General features: G+C 40.1%; 1 protein-coding gene across 1 annotated transcript in view; it reads left to right on the top strand.

Moving 5' to 3' along the window:
• The window catches only part of EYS (eyes shut homolog), a 283886-nt gene that overhangs the window by 137632 nt on the left and 122318 nt on the right, over positions 1-23936 (top strand).

Below are 23936 nucleotides of genomic sequence, written 5' to 3'. Positions count from 1 at the left end.
GTTGTTTTAACGTTAACTGCCCCGACTGGACATGCGTGAAAAAGAGCTTTACAGCTTATCAGATTCCTCCAGTATAAATATATATTTTGATTCTGTATAAACTTCGCGAGCTATACTATGATATGAAATTGGTTTTCTCTATCAGCGTCATTATTCGCGAAATGTCAACGCGTGTTTCCGTTCTTATTGCATTGACACTTTTTGAGCAAATATCGTTCTGATCACTTGCACCGTTTACAGCTTTTGTTCTGTCTTCTCCACTAATAGAACACCTCCCTGTGCTACATGTGAATTGTCTGTTACCCTAACATTGCTTATTGTAGAATTTTTTTAGCTTTTTGAATTTCATTCAGATGACATTCTTAATTTTCAGCCCTGCTGAATGAAAATATGTCACATTTAGACGAGTTATTAAAGTAATTGTACTGTTGTAGATTTCCAGTTATATGTTTCCCCCATTTGCAATGTTGGGTCTAATGGTAAAAGTTGAGGTAGGTTTTTTGTTGTTGTTAAAATCTCAGTGACCTTATGAAAATACCAATAATAAGCAGCGCGCACCTAGTTTATGAATCGTGTGTCAGAGAGGGCCCACTGCGTTGGAATACATTGTGAAATGTATTCCAATGAAACATGCGTTTACAGTATTTTTGGCTGCTATACATTTCCACATAATAAGCCATTTCATCTTCTTGGTTTCTTTCGGTAAAGTCACTTTACCGAAAGAACCAAGAAGATGAATCCCTGCGGTCACGAAAGCTTTAAATCGAAATATAAGCCATTTCATTGATCTAGCATATGTGGGCCTTACCCAGTAAAATAAAAGTAGCATAGTTTAGTCTTAGATATGATTGGGGACATTTAAATATGCAGCCTGCAGCTTAAAATGTCTGGGAGTGATAGCAAAATAAATTAAATCTACCAGCTTCAATGTAAACAAACAGATGTTCTTTCTTATAAGTTTAATTAATGCAACTGTTAAGATAAAAAATAAACCTGTTCATGGTCTTAAATGGCAAATGCATTATTCATGTTCTCAAAGGTGCATTGACATTAATGCCATGTGCCTTATATTAATGATAGCGCAATGTTAATATTCACCGAGCTAACACGTTTTGTTTGTTTACTTACAATAGATCGTAAGACATGTTCGGGTGTGCTTGTGATTTTTTTTTATACTCAGTGTCTCGGCCTCGCTGTGCGCTGCGTTGCACCGCTATCCGAGTAGTTAACCTCGCATCCAATAAACCTTCAGAGCCAGGGTGAACATCCAACTCCAAACGTAATTTATTGAATTGAACGAGGTAAAACTGATGGAAAAACACAGCACAAATACAGAATATGTTAATACTTGGTAATATCAATACAATGAATGAACACCACAGCATCATAACATTTTCTTAGATAACATGAAACTCAACAATAGATCCTGGATGGACCAGGCACCTGCATTCGTACTGAATAGATATACAATAGAACAAGCTACAGTGTTAAATAAAGGCACATGGTGTAATCATCACACTGCACCCCAAATGCACAGCACTACATATAACACTGAACTGTGGATGAGACATTTCATCATCCTTGCTCTCAAGATCGCAATAAGGTTACTTGGGTACAAGTTTGACTCGACTTATTCGATAACAAGTAACATTCAAAATAAGGCAAGTTGCAGGCTTCGTTGTTAACTAGGCCTCGTATTTATCATAACAATTTAACGGCATTATAAAGGCATTTACAGCATTATAACGGTAATTCTAGCATTATAACAGCATTCCCAGTATTATAAGAACATAAACGAAATTACAGACAATGCTTCTTAAAGTCCCACAATGGACAGTTATAGCTGGCTTCACTGGGACGCGATGTGTACCTACATTTTGAACTCTGCATAATGGTGGACGCCAGCCTCGTGGCTCAAAGACTGCCAAATCCTAACTTCCTGGTCACGTGACCAAACTCAACCTCAAAACAGGAAATTCCTGTATACACACACACCCCCACTCCTGTTGTGGAGCAAAACACCTGCCGTGAGGCTGAAAACACATAGCAATTGTTATAATATTATAATTTTAATAAACCAAAGTTGCCGAGGCTCGTGTTAATCATGTCCCATTATAATGATCAAATCGTTATCTTGCAATATACGAAAAATAGAGACTGTGACATGATTCTGTGATCCAGCTATATTTGAAAACTTAACAACGAATTGAATCGCTTTGATTTTTGAAATTCCCAGTGACTTATACTACATTCCAAGAAACATCATTTGCCAGATTGTTTTGCTCTCCTGCATTATCACTTTTGTTTACGCGTTTTTTTAAACCATTTATATTAAGTTCGCCTGCTTGCGTGCTTGCTTGCTTACGACCGTGCAAATCTTTCGGTCGTTTTTTAACCCACTTCCCGTGATCCAATCAAGCTGACATTTTGCACACAGACTCGTTGTGCGAGACAATTAATGTTCGTGAAATTTTTTTTCCAAAATTTTACACTGTTTAGGGAAAACAAATTAAATATTTAATTACCAATTGCTTAATACTGGCAGACAATCATCTGACCCATAGGTGGCAGCCATCTCAAGCCAGAGGACGAGAGGACTCTAGCCGCCACGCATATAAAGGATTTATAGTGAAAAACTTTGTTTTTACGGGTTATACTTCTTACATATGCCACACGGGTGTCAATTTGTATCAATTAAATCAATTAAACGATTTCATTCAAATATTATCATAAGCGCACGACACATGCATTGATGCAGGCGTGTAAAAAAATTATATTGTCGTATTTTATTTTTAAATGTTGTGGTGTGTAATGAGTTCACGTGACCTCTGCAGCCACTCATGGCCATTACGTTTTCCACAACGTCAAAAAAATCTACATTTTTATCGAATCGTCACCCTGGATCTAGAAAATACAGTGAATCACCACGGAGGTGGGGGTGACACACACAACATACACCATGAAAAAACATAAAAGACTAAGATCCCCCGTATAGTCTTAACATATTGTTGGGGCAAGTGCTGTTAGCATGCATCTATGAAGGCCAGCACGGCACACAAAGGGGTGGGTGGTCAGCACCACACCCGTATGCCTTTGTCTCCCCAGTGGCGATGTTTACACACCACACCAGGTACTCATTTGAGGCTGAGTCGATCTAGGGGAAGCTCAGGACTGGCTCAGATAATCGTCACTAGTGTTGGCCGTGAGCGGGAATCCATTTCGGATCGCCAGGTTCGTACCAGCGCGCTAACCGCTACACTACTGCTCCCCAAAACATGCACCACACACACGCGCACACATGTATGACGCACTATATATTCTATGTTTTCTTAGAATTCATCGGAGTTAATTAATTCATGTTTTCCTTCAGACCTTTCTCTATGCACAGTGATTCTAATTATGCTGAAACATATCTCGCTGGAAAGCTATTTTGCACGTGGAAGAATCATGCAAAGAGCTAATGCCCATGTCAGAGGAATAGAAATAATTTAAAAAATGTGCAGCTCTCTGTCAACCATTCTGGATGGAGGTTTCCCCATGCCGTGGTGGTTGTGCTGGTTGTTTGATCATTCTTCACACTGGATGTTGATAAAGTAGACCTGGGCCGGTTCAGATAGTCACTCACTGCTGAATTCAACTTAGGCTTTGGGTTTATTGGACACTGCTATTACCTCTATCCTCTCTCCATACAACACACATGAATCCATTATGATAATCAAACATTTTAAGTAAATTCTTGCATGCAATATTTCGTGCATGTATCATGAAGCTTAAGAATAAATATTAATATATGAATCGATGCACCATTACACGTGGCTAAATATTATTTTAAGAACGTCGAGGGCCATCTCGTGTAGGGTAAGAACGGCCACTGTGACTGCTTTTTTAATCACCATCTGAGAAACAATTGGTTTATGAGATGGTGATAAAAAGAGTATTGTACACGCCGACCAAAATAGTGACAATCAATTTGCTTATTTTAGGCTCCCCTGGCATCTATGCACAGGCTCGGTGTGTGTCTCAATTTCCAGCATTAAAAATTCAACAACAACCAAAAATCTGTACCCACTTAAATGCGTGAATTCTTGTGGACTAATTTAGGCCACCAAAACCGGCAGCCATATTTCTTCCCACGTCCATTCCAACCAGATAGAAAATCAACATTAATGGCCGCTCCAATCACAGTCTACATTGTATGGAGCTAATCAACAAAGCTTTTAACAATATTGCTAATTATAAATCGTGGTATTTGTTATGAAATGTAATTATATACGCTAAAAAAGTTGAACATTTTAGCTGATAAACATTTTTAACTCACCATTTTAAGAAAAAAATATGCCAGAATTTGTGTCCTTCATCACTCTCTGTTTGATGTTTTGTTTTCCTAAGTAATGTCTTGTGGTGGCAGCTTGGGCAGGCCTTTATTCATCAGCACATTGACCATGGCTTATGATGGTTTGAGAACCTCATGAATGTTTGCGCTATCATGATGATATCTGAAAACCCACGGAGTTCCTACATTGCAGTTCCTATACATTGCAGTCTCTGTTTTCATGTATTAGATAACGGGCACATTATTTTGTTTGATACATGATAATGCTTACATATTAAAAGCAACCTTATTTATTGTTATAACTTAGAAGCCATTTCACACCTGAGAAGACAATTTCAATGTTCTCTGGCTTCGTGGAGAAAACTACCTTTTTGAGCATCAAATTAAATACGAGGAAATTGCATTTCTAGGCAGTTGTCTGGAGAAAATGGGCATAATTGGTGAGCCCAATTTGTAGGTCCTATCTTCACAGTGGTGTATTGAAATATTGAAAGGGAAACACTTGAATGGCTTGTTCTGAAAGCAGCCAATACATTAGTTTCGAGTGAAGAGAACTGAAAAAAATTAACCCCTTGCAGAGAAAGCTATTTAAATGTTTTATCGTTGTCTATCATTCTTAATGCCACTTACTGTACACAATAGCATGTGTGAATTGCATGCAACTATATCCTACTAAAGATATTTTTTGCAAGATGTGTTTTTCGGCCTTTTGTTATATTTGGCCCCATGATGTTTAGGAATCAACACCGTAGGTAGTGAGTGTGCAATTTGAGTGTCTTTATTTGAATGCAAAACCTAATCCTCAAAATACGTTATTATATTTAATTTAAATGAATGTTTACGCTACCAGTGTGTTCAAATGGAGTCGTAAATAGTTCACTCTACAATAAACCCTGCGACTTGAGTTAGATTCCTGGCCACTGCTGACATGAGTGGTGATTCCTGGTCCCTGCGTACGTCAGTGATGATACCTGGTCACTGCTGACGTCACTGGTGATACCTGGTCACTGTTAACGTCAGTAGTGAGTCGTGTCTCAACTGGGCCTAGGCCATCCTTCAAGCTGCCATCGTGTGGTGATGCAATAGTCAATTCTCCCCATGAATTACATGGAGGTCAGCATTTACTCGACATAGCATGGTACTGGCTATGTTATAAGAAACTGTACAGTAGAATCCCTCTTAATAACCAACGGTAATTGGTGCCAAGAAAACCGGTCGTGAAGTGATTTGGTCGTTAAGCGAGTATAGGAATGCACGTTAAAGGCTTAATTTGTTCCGATAGCATCGAAAGTTCCCCTTTTTCACCCAAAAAACGTACTCGATAATATTTAAACAATGGATATTAATACATAAAGATACTAATAACATTACAAACACATAATATTAAAATAAACATGGTAAATCAATGCATTAATTAATATTTACTCTACCTACAACAGCCCGTCAATAAAAGGGGAATGGTCGGTAAGTGAACACTTTGGGCTCGATGGAGGCCCGTCGATAAGTGATTAGTTGTTTACGGGGATAGTCGTTAAAGAGGGCTTCATCTGTATTTGTCCAACTGTGAGTCAATGAGTTACAGGACTTTAATAATATTGCACGTATATCTCTCTACAGGTATAAAACATGTTATTATAAACATTACTCTTCCAATGCAGTTTCATTACGTATTGTATTTTAGTTTGTCGAAAGATTTACCCCACCCGTACTTTATGAAATGCCATCATGTTTCCCGCTACTTGTGGTCAAACTTAGTTCCGTGAAATATTTTGATAGTTTAAGCCCTTTACACCTAGTCCCCATACTTATGAGACATTTTCTTGTAACGGTGTTATCATTTTCATTGAGATATCTACTTTAATTACCCGCAGTGCTTCGTGCCTTGAATCCTTTACATCTTTGACACCTGCCAGAAGCGTGTTCTGACGTTTGTAAATATGTGCAGGTATGTGTAAGTTTCTGAAGCACATTAGGGATTCACTCCGAGAAAGTGCATGGCGCACGTGTGGAATAAATGTAGCATGCCATTTGCTCACACTGTGACACCTCGAGTCAGCGGTTTAGTCACTATAGGGGATTCTTTAACACCAGTCTACTCATGTCAACGGTTTATAAATAGGACTCTGCCATTGTCATGTGAATATGCTTGGCTGTGGAACACATCGTGCGGCAACAACAGATATATGTTTGAAAAGGTACGAATGTGGAATGTTTTATTTGATAAAAAACAATCCGAATTGGATCTAAACTAATACAATGGAATACGTTCAGTTTTTAAGTGTCATGTTTTTCGGCTTACACTTCTTTTTTTATGCTAGGAAGCAATGAAAATTAAACCTAAAACAATTTATTATTTCATTAATATCCATCTCCGTACTAAACATTAGCTCCCAAAATATGCTGTCATTATTTCCTCAATATCCTTTATTAATTTTCTGAATCTCCAAGATGATTTCAGAGGGGACATTGTTTCAATGCATAGGACAGCCCTCCATCACCTCAATTTTGACTTAGCCCCCTCATTTTTAAAGAGGCGCTCCATAGGACCCGAATATTAATGGTCAGGAATTGCAAGCGGCGATCGAGTGAGACATGTCAAATGGAATGGCCTTGCTCGGGAGACACTGAAGTCTTTTTAATGAGATTCTTACAATGGTGGTTGAAACACAATGCAGTTTGTTCTTCGATGCAGCTATCTCAAGGACAGGAGGAAAAAATCGAAAAGGGGGCCCTCAAGGTGTACATGGGTTGGGAGTACTGAGGAAATCCGAAGGCCCCATCTCTACGATCTTCGCGAAGCTCGTACATTGTAATTGAGTCTGCCTGTTGATGCAGGATTTTTTCAGTGTCAATGGTGAATATGCAGTCATAAATAATATTGATAGTGTGTATTATTTTGATTGGCCTATATTAGAAGGTTTGAGTCTGTTATACTGGCGACGAGAAAGATAGATAGAATTACTCTTGCCATAGAGACGTTAATTGTATCTTAATGTATTGTCTCGGACCTCGCTGTGCGTTGCATTGCACCACTATCCAAGTAGTCAACCTCACATTCAATCAACCTTCAGAGCCAGGGTGAACATCTGACTCCAACGTATTTAATTAATAGAACGAGGTAAATCTGATGTAAAAACACAGCACAAAATACAGCATCTGTTAATACTTGTGTAGAGGAGTAGCGGGATGACGTCATATCATCTATAGAGTGGGATGACGTGATGTGGTGACGTCATGTCATCGAGGCGGCAGGGTACTTAAGGGGGACCCAGGGACAAGGGTGGGGTCGCCGTGGGGAGAGTGAGAGTGAAGGGACCGAGAGCCTGCGTGGAAGACATCCCAGCCGCTGTCGAAGAAGGGCTAGAGATGTAGAGGATTCATCCTCGTCACCGGGCAGTGATGGGTGAGCCCCTGCCCGGGGCAGACGAGGGGGTAGGCATAAGGGAAGCCATACCGGGGCGTAGATAGCTAAGGGATGTCCGTGTAAAGGACAGTTCTGACGTGTGTAAGCGTCGAGTGTAGAGAGTGTAAAGAATGTATAAAAGTGTGTAACAGTTGTGAATGAACGGCAAGCAGCCCTATGTAAGAATCCTCGTCTCCGTCTGGCTCTACAAGTCTCCTGGGTTACTACACTACACTTGCAATCTCAAGAGTTACTACACTACACTTGCAATATCAATACAATGAATGAACACTGGAGCATCATAACATTGTCTTAGGTAACATGAATCTCAACAATGTCCTGGATGGACCAGGCACCTACATTAGCACTGAATAACTATACAAGAGAATAAACTACTGTGATAAATCAGGTCACTTTGTGTAATCACCATACTGCAGCCTAAATGTACAGTGCTGCATATAACACTGAACTGTCGATGAGATACTTCTTCATCCTTGCTCTCAAGATCGCATTAAAGTTTCATGGGCACAAGTCTGGCTCGACTTATTCAACTACAAATAACCTTCACAATAATGAAAGTGGCAGGCTTTCCATGTTAACTAGGCCTCATATTCATCATAACAATTTAACAGCATTATAAAGGCATATCTCGGCCTCGCTGTGCGCTGTGTTGCACCGCTAGTCGAGTAGATAACCATGTGTTCAATAAACCCTTGGAGCCAGGATGACCGTCCAACTCCGATCGTCATTTATTGATTGTAACAGGTAAAACTGGTGAGAAAACACAGATACAGCATCTGTTATAATTCGGAAACACCCACACAATGAACACCACAGCATCAGAACATTGTCTCAGATAACAATAGATCCTGGAAGGACATTACCCCTGAACAACTAGACAAAGGCACAAGCTGGTGCGTTGCATACAGGCTATTAGTGTATTCATCCCACTGCACCCCAAATGTACAGCATTACACTTAACACTAAACTGTGGATGAAATACTTCGTCATCTTTACTCTCAGGATCGCAACATAGGCACAAGTCTGACTCGACCTACTAAATCACAAGTAACATCCACAATAAGGAAAGTCACAGGCTTCGTTACTAACTAGGCCTCGTATTTACTACAACAACTTAACGGCACCATAAAGGCATTTACATTGCTATAACGGTCATTCCAACATTACAACAGCATTTCCAATATTATAGGAAGATAAACAACTTACAGATAATGCTTCTTAAGCTCCCACAATGGATAAGTGCGGCTGTGGTCTCACTGAGATGCGATGCGTGCCGCCATCTTGACTTATCTGTGTAATGGCTGATGCCTGCGTGGTACAGTGGAAATCTGACATCGTCACTTCCTGGTCACGTGACCAACATTAGCATAAAAAAACAGGAACTTCCTGTTAACGTACGCTCTCCATCTGCCGTGAGGCAAGACAAGACATTTACAGCATTATAATGGAAATCCTAACATTATAACAGCATTCCCAGTATCATATCAACATAAACAAACTTACAGACAGTGCTTCTTAGAGTCCCACAATGAACAGATGCACCTGTCTTCACTGAGATGCTAATTGTGCCTCCATTTTGTACTCTGTGTAATGGCTGACACCCCTTCCTCGTGGCTTCGAGAATCTTAAATCGTAACTTCCTGGTCACGTGACCAAACTCAACACCATATTAGGAAGTTCCTGTGTAAGCACATCCCCCATATCTACCGTAATGGAACACGTTCCTTCGGAGTGGGCAGGTAGGAACTTGGTTGGACAGCGCATTCGTGCACGACAGACAGACAAATAATCCCTGGTGGGCAGTGTGGAACCTGTTGTTCGTACCTGTATGTATAAAAGATAACTTGACTTTAGGTAGCCAGGCAGACAGCCCCCTTAACTATCGCCCCCTTAGGCCCCTCCCCTGACCACCCCTTCCCTTAGGCCCTTCCCCTGACCCCCCTTCTGTTAGGCCCCTCCCCTGAGCACCCCCCCCCCCATATCCTTAGGCTCCTCCCCTGACCCCCCTCCCTCAGGCCCCTCCGCTGACCCCCCCCCCTCAGGCCCCTCCCCTAAGGTCTCCACCAATCAAAGAGCTGTGTGTATTATATATTTATTTATGCACGTCAGACAGACAGACAGCTAAATAATCCCTGGTGGGCAGTGTGGAACATTGTTCCTCTCTGTATTAATGTGTCATCTGCAGCCACTAGGGATACCTACTTTTACCGAAATGTAAAAAGTGATCGATTATGAAATCGGATTGCAGTCATGAATTGTGCCAATTCATTAAATTGCTGGGAGATTGGAGGGTAAGCATTTACATTTAAAATAATAGTTTTTTTTTTTCAAAATCAGTAAAAACTTTAACAATTGTCCGTTAAATTTCGATTTAAAGCTTTCGTGACTGCAGGGATTCATCTTCTTGGTTCTTTCGGTAAAGTCACGTAGAAGGGAAGTAATAATATTATATTATTCTATTATTTTATTATATTATTATTGTCCATTACTTAACTAACAAAGCCTCATAGAGGTACATAATGGGACCTCCTTTGCCAGTACCAAAATATGAGAATAGGCTTTCCTCTTTTTTCTGGCAACAAAACAGGTGTTGAGATCCTATATTTGAAGCTTTTGTGACTGCAAGGATCCATACTCTTAGGTTGTTTTCGGTAAAGTCACGTAGGTAAAAAATAAAAATAAAATTAATAAAAGTAAAAAAAAATCACGACGTTTCGGAGACAACACAAGCTTCCGGTTCCACTTGAAAACGGAAGCTTGTGTTGCCTCCGAAACGTCGTGATTTTTTATTTAACTTTTATGAATTTTATTTTAATTTTTTACCTACATGACTTTACCGAAAAAAACCTAAGAGTATAGGTGTTGAGATGTTAAAACACCAAACTGAAACCTTTTACAAGGAATCATATCTGCATTAACCACAATACTTGTGGTCTTTGAAACTGATTGGTCCACACCAGAGAAATCTTTCTTTTGAGCCTAGTCTCAAAACGGTGTTAGACCAGAGGACGCCAAAAGGCATACAACACAAAGACAATGCACTATCAGAGTATTGAGAGCTCGGGGTGAGCAGCTACATCATGGGGCCACAACTATTGTGGTTAATGCAGATTTCTTGTAAAAGATTTCAGTTTGGTGTTTTAACATCTCAACACCTATTTTGTTGCCAGAAAAAAGGGGAAAACCTATTCTCATATCCTCATAGAGGTGTTTAAAAATGTAGTTCTGCGACAAGAGGATTCCGCGTTTGTATATTTGTAAAACTCTTGATTGTATTTATTTCAACCATTTTGAATCCAATTATGCTCTTGGTATCATTCTACAAGAAGAAAACAAGTAAAATCTGAACCAAATCAAATCCAACAATTTCAAATCTGAATCACACAGTTCCGTGCATAACCCTGTGTTAGAAAATAGCCTGCTCGCTCAAAGAGCTATCGTAGATTTACTGTCGAGATCCCTTCAAGTGCCCATCATGAGCCACACCCTGGGGGAGGGGTGCTACATTTACCCAGATGCCCGAACAGTAAGATGTTTTCAAATGTCCTTTAATTCTTACACCTGGACATTCTCAGAGCTGTAATGAAGTACAAAAAACAACAGGGGGAGGGGGGGGGAAGTCAATGGTGACCAGGCTGAGATCATGAACATGAGATAATCTTATTTAAATTACAAGTGTCTGAAACCTGTTCTCGAACCATGTAGGGTGCTGCATCAGTGCTTTGACGCCTGAGCCCCCGTTGAAATATCTTTGTTAAAATACATACAATACATGATCGACTCTGCTTTTCTCATAAAATGCTCATTTACCGTTACATACTGGTAGGAACCGCCAGGTTACACTAGCCCACAAAGGATTATTGTGTCCGTCCGTCGTGTAGGGAGGGGCTGGGTGGGGAGGGAGGGGCTGGGTGGGGAGGGGAGGGTGGGGAAGAGCTGGGTGGGGTGGGTGGGGCTGGGTGGGGAGGGGCTGGGTGAGGAGGGTGGGGAGAGTCTGGGTGGGGAGGGTGGGGCTGGGTGGGGGGTGGGTGGGGGGTGGGTGGGGTGGGGCTGGGTGGGGAGGGGCTGGTCACCCCGTGGTGCCCTTATAAAACTCAACGTTTAACCTACTCACGCCGGCTTGTGCCCGCCCTCACAGTCGGCCATATTTACGGAATACACCACGCCGCCGTTGACCCTGGCCATTGACCGAGCAACCCAACGTTCCTACTAGCTCCCTCCGCAGGAATGTGTTATATATAAAATAATGTTATATATGTCTTCTAGTCACATTTGTGCTATATCTTCCTTAGTAGATGCAATAGTTTGAACGTCAACAATTGTATCATGGGATGGTGGCACACGAATGAACACATGATTACGGTTGCGAAAACTGTAATTCGTTCACATAATTGTCTGCAGTGCATTGATTGGCATATTAAGATAAGCAAAGCTTTTATGAAACAACAAATTGAGTTAAGGCTTGCAGCTACCTAGGATGGGTCGTATTTTTACATTGATCTGTTCATAACAAATTGTTGATGCAATTACTGTGCGAATGATCAAGTGCTGACTTATGAAAGAGACACATTAACATTTCACGAATTCTTAGCTTGATGTTGCGTTAATTACGGTTAAATGATCGTGAGATATTTTACACAAATATCTCTGTTCATCATAGACTGGCACGTTGTGTTATTTTAGGCATTTCAATTTGTATAAGTGAAAATATCGCAATAAAATCTTAAACTCTTTTGGCGGTGTATTACAACATTATTTAATTCACTCCTGAATAAAGATGTATTATTTCATTGACTTACCCGATTTAGGCATGGAACCCCTTGCTGAAATGCAGATTCGAAGTCTGCTGTCATTATTGCTGAGTCATTAATACATGTCCCCACTGTGCTGGTGTCATATATATTTAACAAGGAAGAAAAGCATGCATATCCATGGATTTTGTAATGTTTTCCAACATGCATTCGTCCTCTGAGGTATTTTGTTGTTGTTGAAATGAATTACTACCTGCGAGGACATAGACGAGGAACGTGGACATCAAAGAGGAATATGGAATGTGTGCAAAGAATGTCAAGTGTGCAAAAATGTAGAAGTGTGCACACAACCACGGAGAGACGCACGCTTGGAATTACAATGAGAGACAGAAGTTATAAGCAAGCGTGTGCTATTGCTTGGGCTGTTTTTTTATCACTGAGTTTTGAGTAATCCTTAAGTACATTTGACCGGTTTTTAATAACACATGTGCCTAATAGCAGTACGACTTTTTTTTCATATTCGTGCTGAAATCATTGTCCTTGATTACTTTAATACCCACTGGTTCATGGCAGCAAGAAAGCCACGCCACAAACAAAGCTGGCCGTGAAGCTGATTTATTTTCAAATTAAGAACATCCTTGAACAATTAGTTAACTGTGCTACTCACAGGCAAGATTGTGTCTCAGATTGGCCCAGAACCTTAGATCTGTTCCTAACCTTTGACCCGACACCATGCACACGTGATGTCATTCCACCAATTGGTGCCTGTGACCACTAATTAGTGTAAAGTGCCCCAACTCTTTTAGATTAGGATGATAACCCCCATGACTGTTAATCTCACGTCTATTTGCACACAAACTGTTAGCAACAAACGATGCATCAATAGGTGCCTTGGCTGTTTCTGATATTATCCACAATTGCATCACTCTTTTGTAAACATTCATTCTCCATCGTTTTTTTAACGTTAACTACCAAGCAGCAAGCTCTTCAAAAACACGAGTTTCTTGCGTTTTTCAATTTCAATGACGTCATCTTGACGTCAGTGACAACAGGTCTATCCTTGAAAACAGTTTCAAGTGATGGTTTCCTTTCACTGTCCACACTGACACATTTTGACTTCATATATAAATGTTCCCTTTGACAAAATTCATATTAATTATGTGGTCATGAATTTGACGCATTTGGATATCACCGAATGACCAATCTTCGATGGTCACATTGCTTTTGCTAAATTGCTACGCATAAGGAGTATTAGTGGGTTAAAACCGGAATATGTTTACGAATTATGGAACATTGTCAAAGCTAATTTCCATCGCATTTGGCATGCACCATATTCCCAAAGCGTTGGGTGGGTGCTTGTGGAGTCTTTTGACTGTCTGCAACGCAGCACGCTTCATGCGATCACACAGCACGCTGTGAGTTGCAATGCATTGTGCTTTTTTGTTGTCCTAATTATATAACTTGGGAAATGATGAACAGTTTGTGTAACTGTTAGGCATCATAAAACAATAATGCATTCATCTAATTATGGACCTTTTTTTTTATTAAATGTGGACAAATCGAGGCACTACTCAATATTTACATCATAATAACAAAAATACGTTTGAAAATTTAAAACAAATGAAAGCCTATGCACATGGATATTGAATGACTGAAAAAAACATGTTGTATCTGTTATGATAGACTTGCCCTCAAAGAGCCTCATGTTTATTTTCATTCAGATGTCCTGTGTGTATGAAAAATATGACAAAATATACATAGCTTTGTTCTGTTAGGAATAAGATTGCATCGGCATCAACATCATCATCAGCATCTGTTGACAGAGGTAAATCTGATGTTTGCAACAGTTCAGGGTCTACATGCTAAAATGAACATTGGGCAGTGTTCATTTCCATTTGTGGCCCTGAACTAGTAGTGGAAATTCCTCATCCCTATGGCAAGTACGATTATCCGAATAGAACAAATACCACTCTTCACACGTTTGATACTCAATTTATTGACAGGATGGGATTTTTATTTATGACAGTTTGACTATTAATCAAGTGCCTTTTCATAGTGCCACCTAGCTGAATCAATTTTTTTTTAAGTAAGTAGAAAAGTAAAATCTGTACCATTCAACTCTTCATTTGCAACTTTTGCGGGTATGATATATTTGTATCGGGTTCGTTTGCACAAAGCTCATAGAACTTGGTGCGATGCCTGCTTAGGCGAAGCTAAAATACTTTGGCCACATAACCATGATGGATTGTGAACAATGACTGAGGGGGTGGCACTGGAGGGGAGTGCACCTAAGGAACGCTAAAGAGGTTGACCTAGAACAAGATGGTTGGACAAGCCTGGTCATCCAACAATGCAGGGAAATAGCAGACTCATTTACTTGATACAGCTGTCGTGGCTGTGACGGTTCCACCTGAAGACGGAAGCTTGTGTTGCCTCCAAAACGTCGTGATTTTTATTTTATTTTACTTTGATTAATTTTAATGTTTTACCTACGCGACTCTACCGAAAAAACCTTAGAATAGAAATAGCAGACGTCAGAACTCAGTGGAAACACCGATACATGAAGGCTTCTGCTGTGGCCATTTCCACAATCGTTGACAGTACTACGGTAATGAGCAGTAATAATTGATATATCTTCTTCATTTCACCTAGGTAAAACAAGTGTTTCCGGGTCAACAAAAGAACATGCAATATTTTCTCCAGAGAATTCAAAGGGGAGAGAGACCGTGCGAGCATATATGAAAAAATAAGAATGGGGTTTACCCATTTTGTGCTAGCATATATTTGCAGGGTGTTAAAGCCATTTATTTTCTGCCAGCAGTGCTAGTTCCAGTCATTGGTAAATAGCTGTAGTATTTCATTTCCTCAGGAAAATAAAATAAAGTACCTTTCCCCAAAAGCTCACTTGACACTTGGAGCGATGCCAAAATGGCACAAATGATCATTTGTTGCAAAAATTTAGACGTGGCATGTTGCAACCCACTGGAGAAAAAAACCTTTGTTTTAAAGGTTTTATTTATTGCAATTTTGCCACCTTGACATTCATTACATTTTAAATTATATCACAGACTACAAAAGTAATACTGTGGTGCCGTGAGCTGCCATGGGAAGTATTTTTCTCATTTTATTTACTTTATTGTTTAGCAAAATGGCGATTCATGGCTTGTTTGTAATAAATATGTATGCTTGACGCTCGAAAGCTGGCTGTATATTGGAAAACCTTGCAAAGCGTTATTGCAAAGAATAGGAAAACTACGTCTCAGCATTTTATGAATCAAGATGTTTTCCCTGCAGTTGGTGGAAATATTGTATTGAGTTCTAATATCTAAGCATATGAGTATGCATCCTATGACCCCTGTGCATGTGCGTATGTATGTTAAAATTTTTTCTCAGCCGTACATAGCCAACCACGCTAATCAGAGGTGCATGTTTATTTAGGTTTATTTCGAACATTTCAATAGGATATATCTGCTGCAGCCAAAGTGTGAGGATCTCCATGCTTAAATCAGCATTGGGATAGTACTCGTCGCCTTTGGCAGCTTTGAACGGGTTTTGGAGATTCGACATTTATTTGATGGGGACAGTCTTTACATAAGCAACCACCATTGTTGACTTCTCACAAAGTGGTATAGTACTTATTTTATCAGCTCTGGAGGGATAGTGAACTGAATTGATTTCCAACCAGAATTTGAAGCCACAGCCTTCCAAACGAAAGTTTAGCGCTCCAACCAGTGCCACTTTGCTGATATACCTAAGATCTGGGAGGATTCATAAATAACTTTTTACAAAATGTCAGGACTCTACAAGGCACACATCTATATAAAAGTGACCATTGCAGTGAATGTTCAAATTTGGCAAATTTAGGCCTTCACTCCACGTGGTGTTTTGCTGTTGAAATGTCTGCCTCACAACATACAGTATCCCATTCGTATTTCTGAGCAGACAAATAATTAAAACCACCAAATCCTCATAATCCTCTACTCTAGTTTGAAGTTTCCTTCCGACCATGCTATCCTATTACCTGCGATTGCCATTGGCTGGCCCTTCTGTTGGTTTTAAGGAGTATTGATTAGAAATGTTAAAAAGGTGGACCTTAAGTTATTCTAAACTTAGCTTTTTTTCACGTGATTAATCTGAAGACTTCAAGTATGAGCTTACATTTTGTAATGTACAGTGATACCTCGGTTCACGAACGGTTCGGTTCACGAACAACTCGGTTCACGAACAGAAAATTTCATAAAAATATGCTCCGGTTCACGAACTCCGCTTCGGTTCACGAACAGGAGCCGCGGCCATTTTAATGCTATTTCCAGGCTGTCACATGGTCGTGACTTCCTGTAGGAAGATCGTGGAGAGAAGCAGAGACACAGAAAGAAGTACTGTGAGTACTGTGAAGACACTTTAAGTGACTTTTTGATTTTTGGTGTGCTTTTTAGCACATACAGTACTGTACTACTGTACTGTACAATACTGTACTTACTGTATTGTACAGTTCACCCGTTTGAGTGCTTACTGTACTGGACTCCCAAACAATAACCGCCTCCCACCCGCCTCCCACCTGCCTTCCTCCATGCCAGAAGTCATCTCAAGCAAGGTTAGTGTTCTCTCTTTATACATTACTATACTGTACAGTACTACAGTAATGTGTATTGTCATTTGTTTCATATTTTTGTGCTTCAAAAACCAAAAAAAAAGGTCAACGGATTAACCGGATTTACATTGAACCCTATGAGAAAAAGGGCCTCGGTTCACGACCAATTCGGTTCACGACCAGAGTCAGTTCACGAATTAAGTTCGTGAACCGAGGTATCACTGTAAACATAATAAACTGTTGCATACCATTTACAATTTTTGATTGTATTATGATTATTGGGCTAATGTTACAATTGGGCCACAGCACAGGAGGGCTGAGTGCCACTACTGTCCTGCATGTCCGTTCGTGTTCATGAATAGCCCTTGGCACCAGGAGCGTGATTTTACACTGCCTGGTGGCACTGGCTGGCATGAAACTTACCATGTTCATGAATCATGACGTTGGTATCCAGAGCATTGATTAACAGTTATTGTATCCAACAGTGGCATTTGTCTAATAGGTCACAATGTGCTGATGAGGCTTGGTGGAGTTAGAACTATTCCAGGGGTTGTCTTGGTTAAGAAAATGCCACTGTGACACATTGATCTAGAAACTCAACTATGTTTTATTTTACGAGGTAAAGCCGACTGATCTGTATAGCCCTTTTTCAGAAGTGACTGACCACAAATGATAGCTCAATGAAGTGGTTTATCACTTGGAAATTTATAGCAGCCAAATACTCTAAATGTGGGGGGAACAATCAGAGGATCCAGAGAAAAATCCACGCGATCACGGGGAGAACATGCAAACTCCAAATATACAGGTGTGAGGGTCGGGATCGAACCCACAATCTCAGGCGAGGTTGTTAACATCTTGCCACTGTGGCACCCCTTGAATAAAATAAGGCAATTGGATAATCGATTACATATTAGTTATTTTTGGTAATAAAACAAAATAATTGTTTTTGATAATAACACGTGTTTAAATACAAAATCGATACGGGTTTTATCCTTACATGTGCGTGGGGTGATATGCTTGTCACGTTTATAGCCCTGAGCCAGAGGTGGAAAATCCACAATCCTAAGCCAGTGGCAATTCATCCGTTGGACAACTGCTGCTGATATTCTGCAAAGTGGTACTTCTTCTTGGTTCTTTCGGTAAAGTCACGTAGAAGGGAAGTAGTACTAATCACATTCCTGCATTTCTCATAAATATGCTAAATTCCTCTTGATATGCAAATTCTTTTGTCGAAGCGCCCTTTCCCCCCCTTCCAACCCAGCTTATATATATATGCTCCAAGCTCGTGTGCTGTTTTATTCAGACGCTGTCTCCCCGACAGACCTGGTTTTCACCTGAGGACGGCTGCTTGCGTTGTGGCCGAAACGTCGTGAGAATTATTTTATTATGTTTTATTTTTATTATTTTATTACTTCCCTTTTACGTGAATTTACCGAAAGAACCAAGAAGATTAATCCCTGCAGTCACGAAAGCTTTAAATCGAAATTTAACGGCCAATAGCAAGTTGTGCACTCTACCCCCCATATCACCTGGATGGATTGTTTCAACACAGGTGGACTTTAAAATATACCGAAATGGCCTGCAGTTTAAATTAGAGGAAATGACAGATTTAAAATTTTCTAAACACAGAATGTTTTCAAGAGAAGAATTGTGCGCTCATTGTTGTTTTCTATAACTCCTTTTTGAAAAATTGACTTTTCGTCCCGTAGGCTTTCATGGACAAAAGAAATACAATACGTAAAACTGTAACAGGTCGTGTGGTGGGGCTTGTTCAATTTTAATGAGAATGGTCAAGTAATGCACTGGCTTGTTTGGCTGGTTTTGTTATCACCCCGCCAATGTGGCAGAGGTGTAATGTCATTGTGTTCTTTGTGTTGCTCCATCTAGGCTGCCTGTTCTGCTGTCTAGTTCTGGGTGTGTGTGTGTGCATTAAGAAAAGAAATCATGCACAGATGGCTTGACCAACAATAATGAATCTTTGAACAAATCTTAACCAGAATGAGAATTATAGCATTTTCAACCACTGTGTAATTTTATTGTCCTTTGAATAATTCATGTGATGTCATGTAAATGTTATTCTGAATCCATAGCTTTTAAAGTTTAAACTATGAACAAAAACTGTGAAGAGAAAAGTAACACTGAGATGACTTAATTTATTTCCATACCATTATAAAACTTACAGACATAATATAATTACATCTTGGGATACATTTTAAGTAATATGTAATATTTCAAAGAGCGCAGATTTTTGTTGTACTTCCCAGATGCTGTGTGCAAGTGTAACAACATATATTCTATAATTTATTTTGTTACATAGCAAAATTGACATCATAGCCATAATGAAGTCAATATTAGACGGTAACGCATTTGATGAGTTCAACGTTGTTTTACTTGTAATAATCTTTGATATAGTTTTGAAACATCTTCAAATGATTTTTTATGTTTTGCTTACATCTTGGATCAATTTTGCAAGGATCAAGAAAATTCGATTTGTTTTGCGCTTTGTATATCAAATGAAGGTTTCATAAATATAGAATGTGGTTTAATTAATTTGAACGCAGACATAATAATCAAAATATAGCACCCTCATTTAAATCAATAAAACAATCTAACTCAGATGAGATGATAGGACAGATTTATAATTACCTTTACAAATATATATTTAATTAAAAAAAAGAATATTAATATATTGACGTGCATGTGTCTCATATATTTATAAAATCATCTGTTGTAAATTGTCATAAATTGTTTAATTAGTTATTCACATATTTAATGAGCAAATGTTAGCTTCAATTACTTGATTTTAGACGCACATATTCTTTAATATTTACCAGTGCGCATATAATTAATATTTTACCATTAATATCACCATTGAAAATACATTACTTATGAAATTAATTATATTTTGTAATTCAGTAATGCACTTCAGATTGTTTTCTGGCAGCACATTGAAAAGAATGTAGCATTCTGTAAATGTTTATAAGCTCAGCTGTTCAATTTACATATTAAATGATATATTTTCGTGACCTTTTAAAGACCAATAGAGTGGACAGTACAATTACACTTATAAATGAAAACATTAAAATAATAAAAACGAGCAATCGCTAATTGTGGCCTGATGAGAATTAATTTCTCCCCAAGGAAACAGCAGTATTTAAATAAATTGCATCTCCGGGATTAATTAACAAAACCTATTACAGTGTGCGATGTGTGTTGTATGTATAATGGCTCTGTGCAAAAGTTTATTACAGGTGTAGAGGTGATACGCGCTGGGATTAAGGATCGTATGCACAGTGCGTGATGATTGGCTGTGTAGGTGGTGACGCGCGCTGACGGTGGAGGATCAGGGGTCAGCGCGGGGTCGTGGGTTACGGGGTACCGATTGGCTGTGGGCGGTGACGCGCTGAGAGAGAGTGCGTCGTGATTGGGTCATTAAGGAACGACGCTCACGTCGACGCCGCATCAGCTCCGTCCCTCGTGAGCAGGGGCTATAAAAGGGGATGCACACAGGCGTAAGGGGAGTGTGTAACCAGCGAAGAAGGAAGACGGGGATGAAGACCTAGAGCCCTGCGGTACCTAGCCCCGCTGTCCTAAGGGGACCGGGACTCTGTGTAACCCAGAGGCGAGTGTAGTGGGTGTAGCCATAGGTCTACACGAGCCGAATGTAATATGTGTAGCCAGGGCATAGGGCTTACACGAGTCGAGTGTATTGTGTAGCCAGAGGCATAGGGCTTACACGAGTCGAGTATATTGTGTGTAGCCAGAGGCATAGGGTCTACACGAGTCCAGTGTATCGGGTGTAGCCAGAGGCCTAGAGCTTACACGAGATTAGTGGAGTGTGTCGGAGGAAGAAGAGAGACCACACGTTGTATTGTGATACCTAAAGGATTTAATAAAAGTGTGTTACCCGTCAAGAAGTTCCTGCCGTCAATTCCCATACTTCACAGGCAGTACATAAAAGTAGATGGCTGCAACTTGTTAGTTATTGTGAAATTGTCTTGGTCAGTATTGCCCCTTATCTTCTCTACCACACCTGGTCTTCTGCTGCCCTGTTATTCACGTTTGGCACTATTTATGTCTCATATAAAAAAAAAACCAGTAAATGTTGTGACAGAATCGAATTTTGAAGTTTTCAGCACTTGTGGCAGGTGTATTGTTAAGAAATTACCAGAGGCGTAGTGATACCGAGTTAGGCCTTATGGAAATTATTTCCATGTTTTTATCAATTTACCTTGACTATTTTAAATTTGTTTTAAATAAAACATCACAATGCGACCACATCTCAAGATGCTGTACACATATATATTGGACATGCACTCTGATGTGCCTTGGACGGTATTGCTAAAATTCTAGATCAAAGTGGGCTCCAAATTTAAAAGCGTGTTGGATGGTGATCATCTGTTATTATCTCTTCTGAGCCAGAAGTGGAAATTCAACACTCTATTCCAATGTCTTGGTAGGATGAGCCAGTGTTGACTCTTGATCAAGTTATTAATGTTAACAACCTTGGGTACATGATTGGGTGAGCCAACCCTCAGCGATAACTTGAGCTATTAACCTTTAGATTGTGAATAAGGGGTTTTTCCCCACAGTGCCAGTTGGTCAGTTATTATTTTATTATTCATGATACTGTTTAGTATTTGCATATTTAACAATAATACTTTCATTTTATGTAGCGTCATTCATGCCAACAGCATCCCACAACGTTGTACATTAATTATATATATAAGCAGAAAATCCCATATATGCGGTTGGCTATGTATGTATTTATATATATTAAACTTCTTTCGCACCCCACATAGCCAACTGTGCTAATCAGAGGTTAGTACCGTGCAAAAGAAGCCCAGCACACACACACACACGCACACGCTTACATACAAAGCAATGAAACCCCTACTACCAAGCACATATAAAATAAAAACATAAATTAAGCAATAAAGAAATTAAGAAATGAGTCATCTTCTTGGTTCTTTCGGTAAAGTCACGTAGAAGGGAAGTAATAAAATAATACAAATAAAACATAATAAAATAATTCTCACGACGTTTCAGCCACAACGCAAGCAGCCGTCCTCAGGTGAAGAAATCTTCTAAAATAACAACTAACTCACCTGAGGACGGCTGCTTGCGTTGTGGCCGAAACGTCGTGAGAATTATTTTATGTTTTATTTTTATTATTTTATTACTTCCCTTCTACGTGACTTTACTGAAAGAACCAAGAAGATGAATCCCTGCAGTCACGAAAGCTTTAAATTGAAAAAAAAAGAGATGAGTCCATTAGGTCACATACCAGACCACACAATCCCAACTTCCCAACCAAGCCAAGAAACCTTCGCAGGAGGGAGCGGTAGATGAGCGTTCTTTTAATTTATTCTGCCCCCCTCGCCCCACAAATTGTTATTCCAAATGTGCTGTCGGTGTCGTGTCACGAGTTAAAGGGTTCATTCAGAACACTCAGAGCGGTGCACCAACCCGCTGTCGAGAACACCCCGCGGAAAAATGTAAAATGAAACATTCTTCGATATCCACGCAAGTGACCTCTTATCCTTGCATTTTTCCTTCTCTAGAGATGTCAAGCTGAATTATATTTTAAATATGAATGGGGGGTGGGGGTTGCAGTCGCTAATAATCAGAATGAGATCATCAACTCGCTATGCTTGAGAAAATGGTTTAATCGCAGGTGGCTGGACGGATGATTCAAACCCGAGATCTCAGAAGTGCTGGCTCATTGCTTTGATCCTGAGTCATCTGTCCACCTCTTGGACTAAAAACTCATGTGATTAGGTTTTTTAGTACTCAATCGTTTGTAGACATCTACAGCTTCTGCTCCTGCAGCTGTTAGCTATAAAATGGACATTAAATATCCAGTGGCATTGTTCCCAAGAGTAAGCTGATTTGTGCATGTGGCAGCCAGATTCTGATATTTTTTTCATGGCCTGCAATAAATTGGCTAATAATAATTGTTTTAATGATCAACCACACTTTCGGAAAATAGATAGTGCAGCTTAATTGGTCTTCCATTTTAGATAATTATAAAACAAATCGTATAAAATCTTCCATTGTACGGGAAAATGGCACTAAGCCTCTACTGGGCCATTGCAGATTTTAGAGCGCGTAAGTGACATGGTAGGTCAATCTTCGGCGAAGTGTAGTGGGTACAAATGGAGAGAGAGACTTCTCTGGAGGCAACACGTTTATTATAACAATAACAAAAGCCCTAACACAAAGGAGCATCTGCCCCTTCCACCAGGTAACCTAAGGCGGTAGTCCATCCGGGCTAACGAGCCCGAACACAACTCGGGAGGCTATCAGAGACCGGACCCTGACTAGGGTCCGGGCCTTGTCTTCAGGGCTTCTCTTCAGGGTGACGGCTTCAGGTGTTCAGGTGTACAACAGCAGCCGGACCCATTCAGGGGTCCGGCTTATATAGTCAGTCCCGGGGCTTACTCTGCCCCTAGCCGCGCCTCTCTTCTCGAGCCTTCGAGAGGGACCTGGTCCTGGTCCCGGCGGCCCCCGGGGTGGTGCCACCGGTCATCAGGCCTCTTCGTTCATACAGAGTGCCACGGCCCCCTGTGAACCTTTCCACCATACCTGGCACTCTCGTGCAATGGATGGCATTTCACGTGAAGTGCAATGCCATCCATCCTTGATACACACAGCCCGGCTCACGCATCATGTAGTGGCATCCCACGATGCCACGACACATAGATGAAGGAGGCATCAGCAGAGCGATGCTCCATTCCGTTACTCCTGACGCAACCATCTGGCTCAACCACTTTGGTGTGAAATTATAGCTACACATCAACAGCAGCCATACAAAATTAAGAACAGTGGCACAAA

This window comes from Lethenteron reissneri, chromosome 42 (genome assembly GCF_015708825.2).
Source record: "Lethenteron reissneri isolate LAM-NWPU_2019-01 chromosome 42, ASM1570882v1, whole genome shotgun sequence".
Taxonomy (NCBI): Eukaryota; Metazoa; Chordata; class Hyperoartia; order Petromyzontiformes; family Petromyzontidae; genus Lethenteron; species Lethenteron reissneri.
The sequence above is the reverse complement of the archived record's forward strand: the minus strand, read 5'-3'. Positions and strand labels throughout refer to the sequence as shown.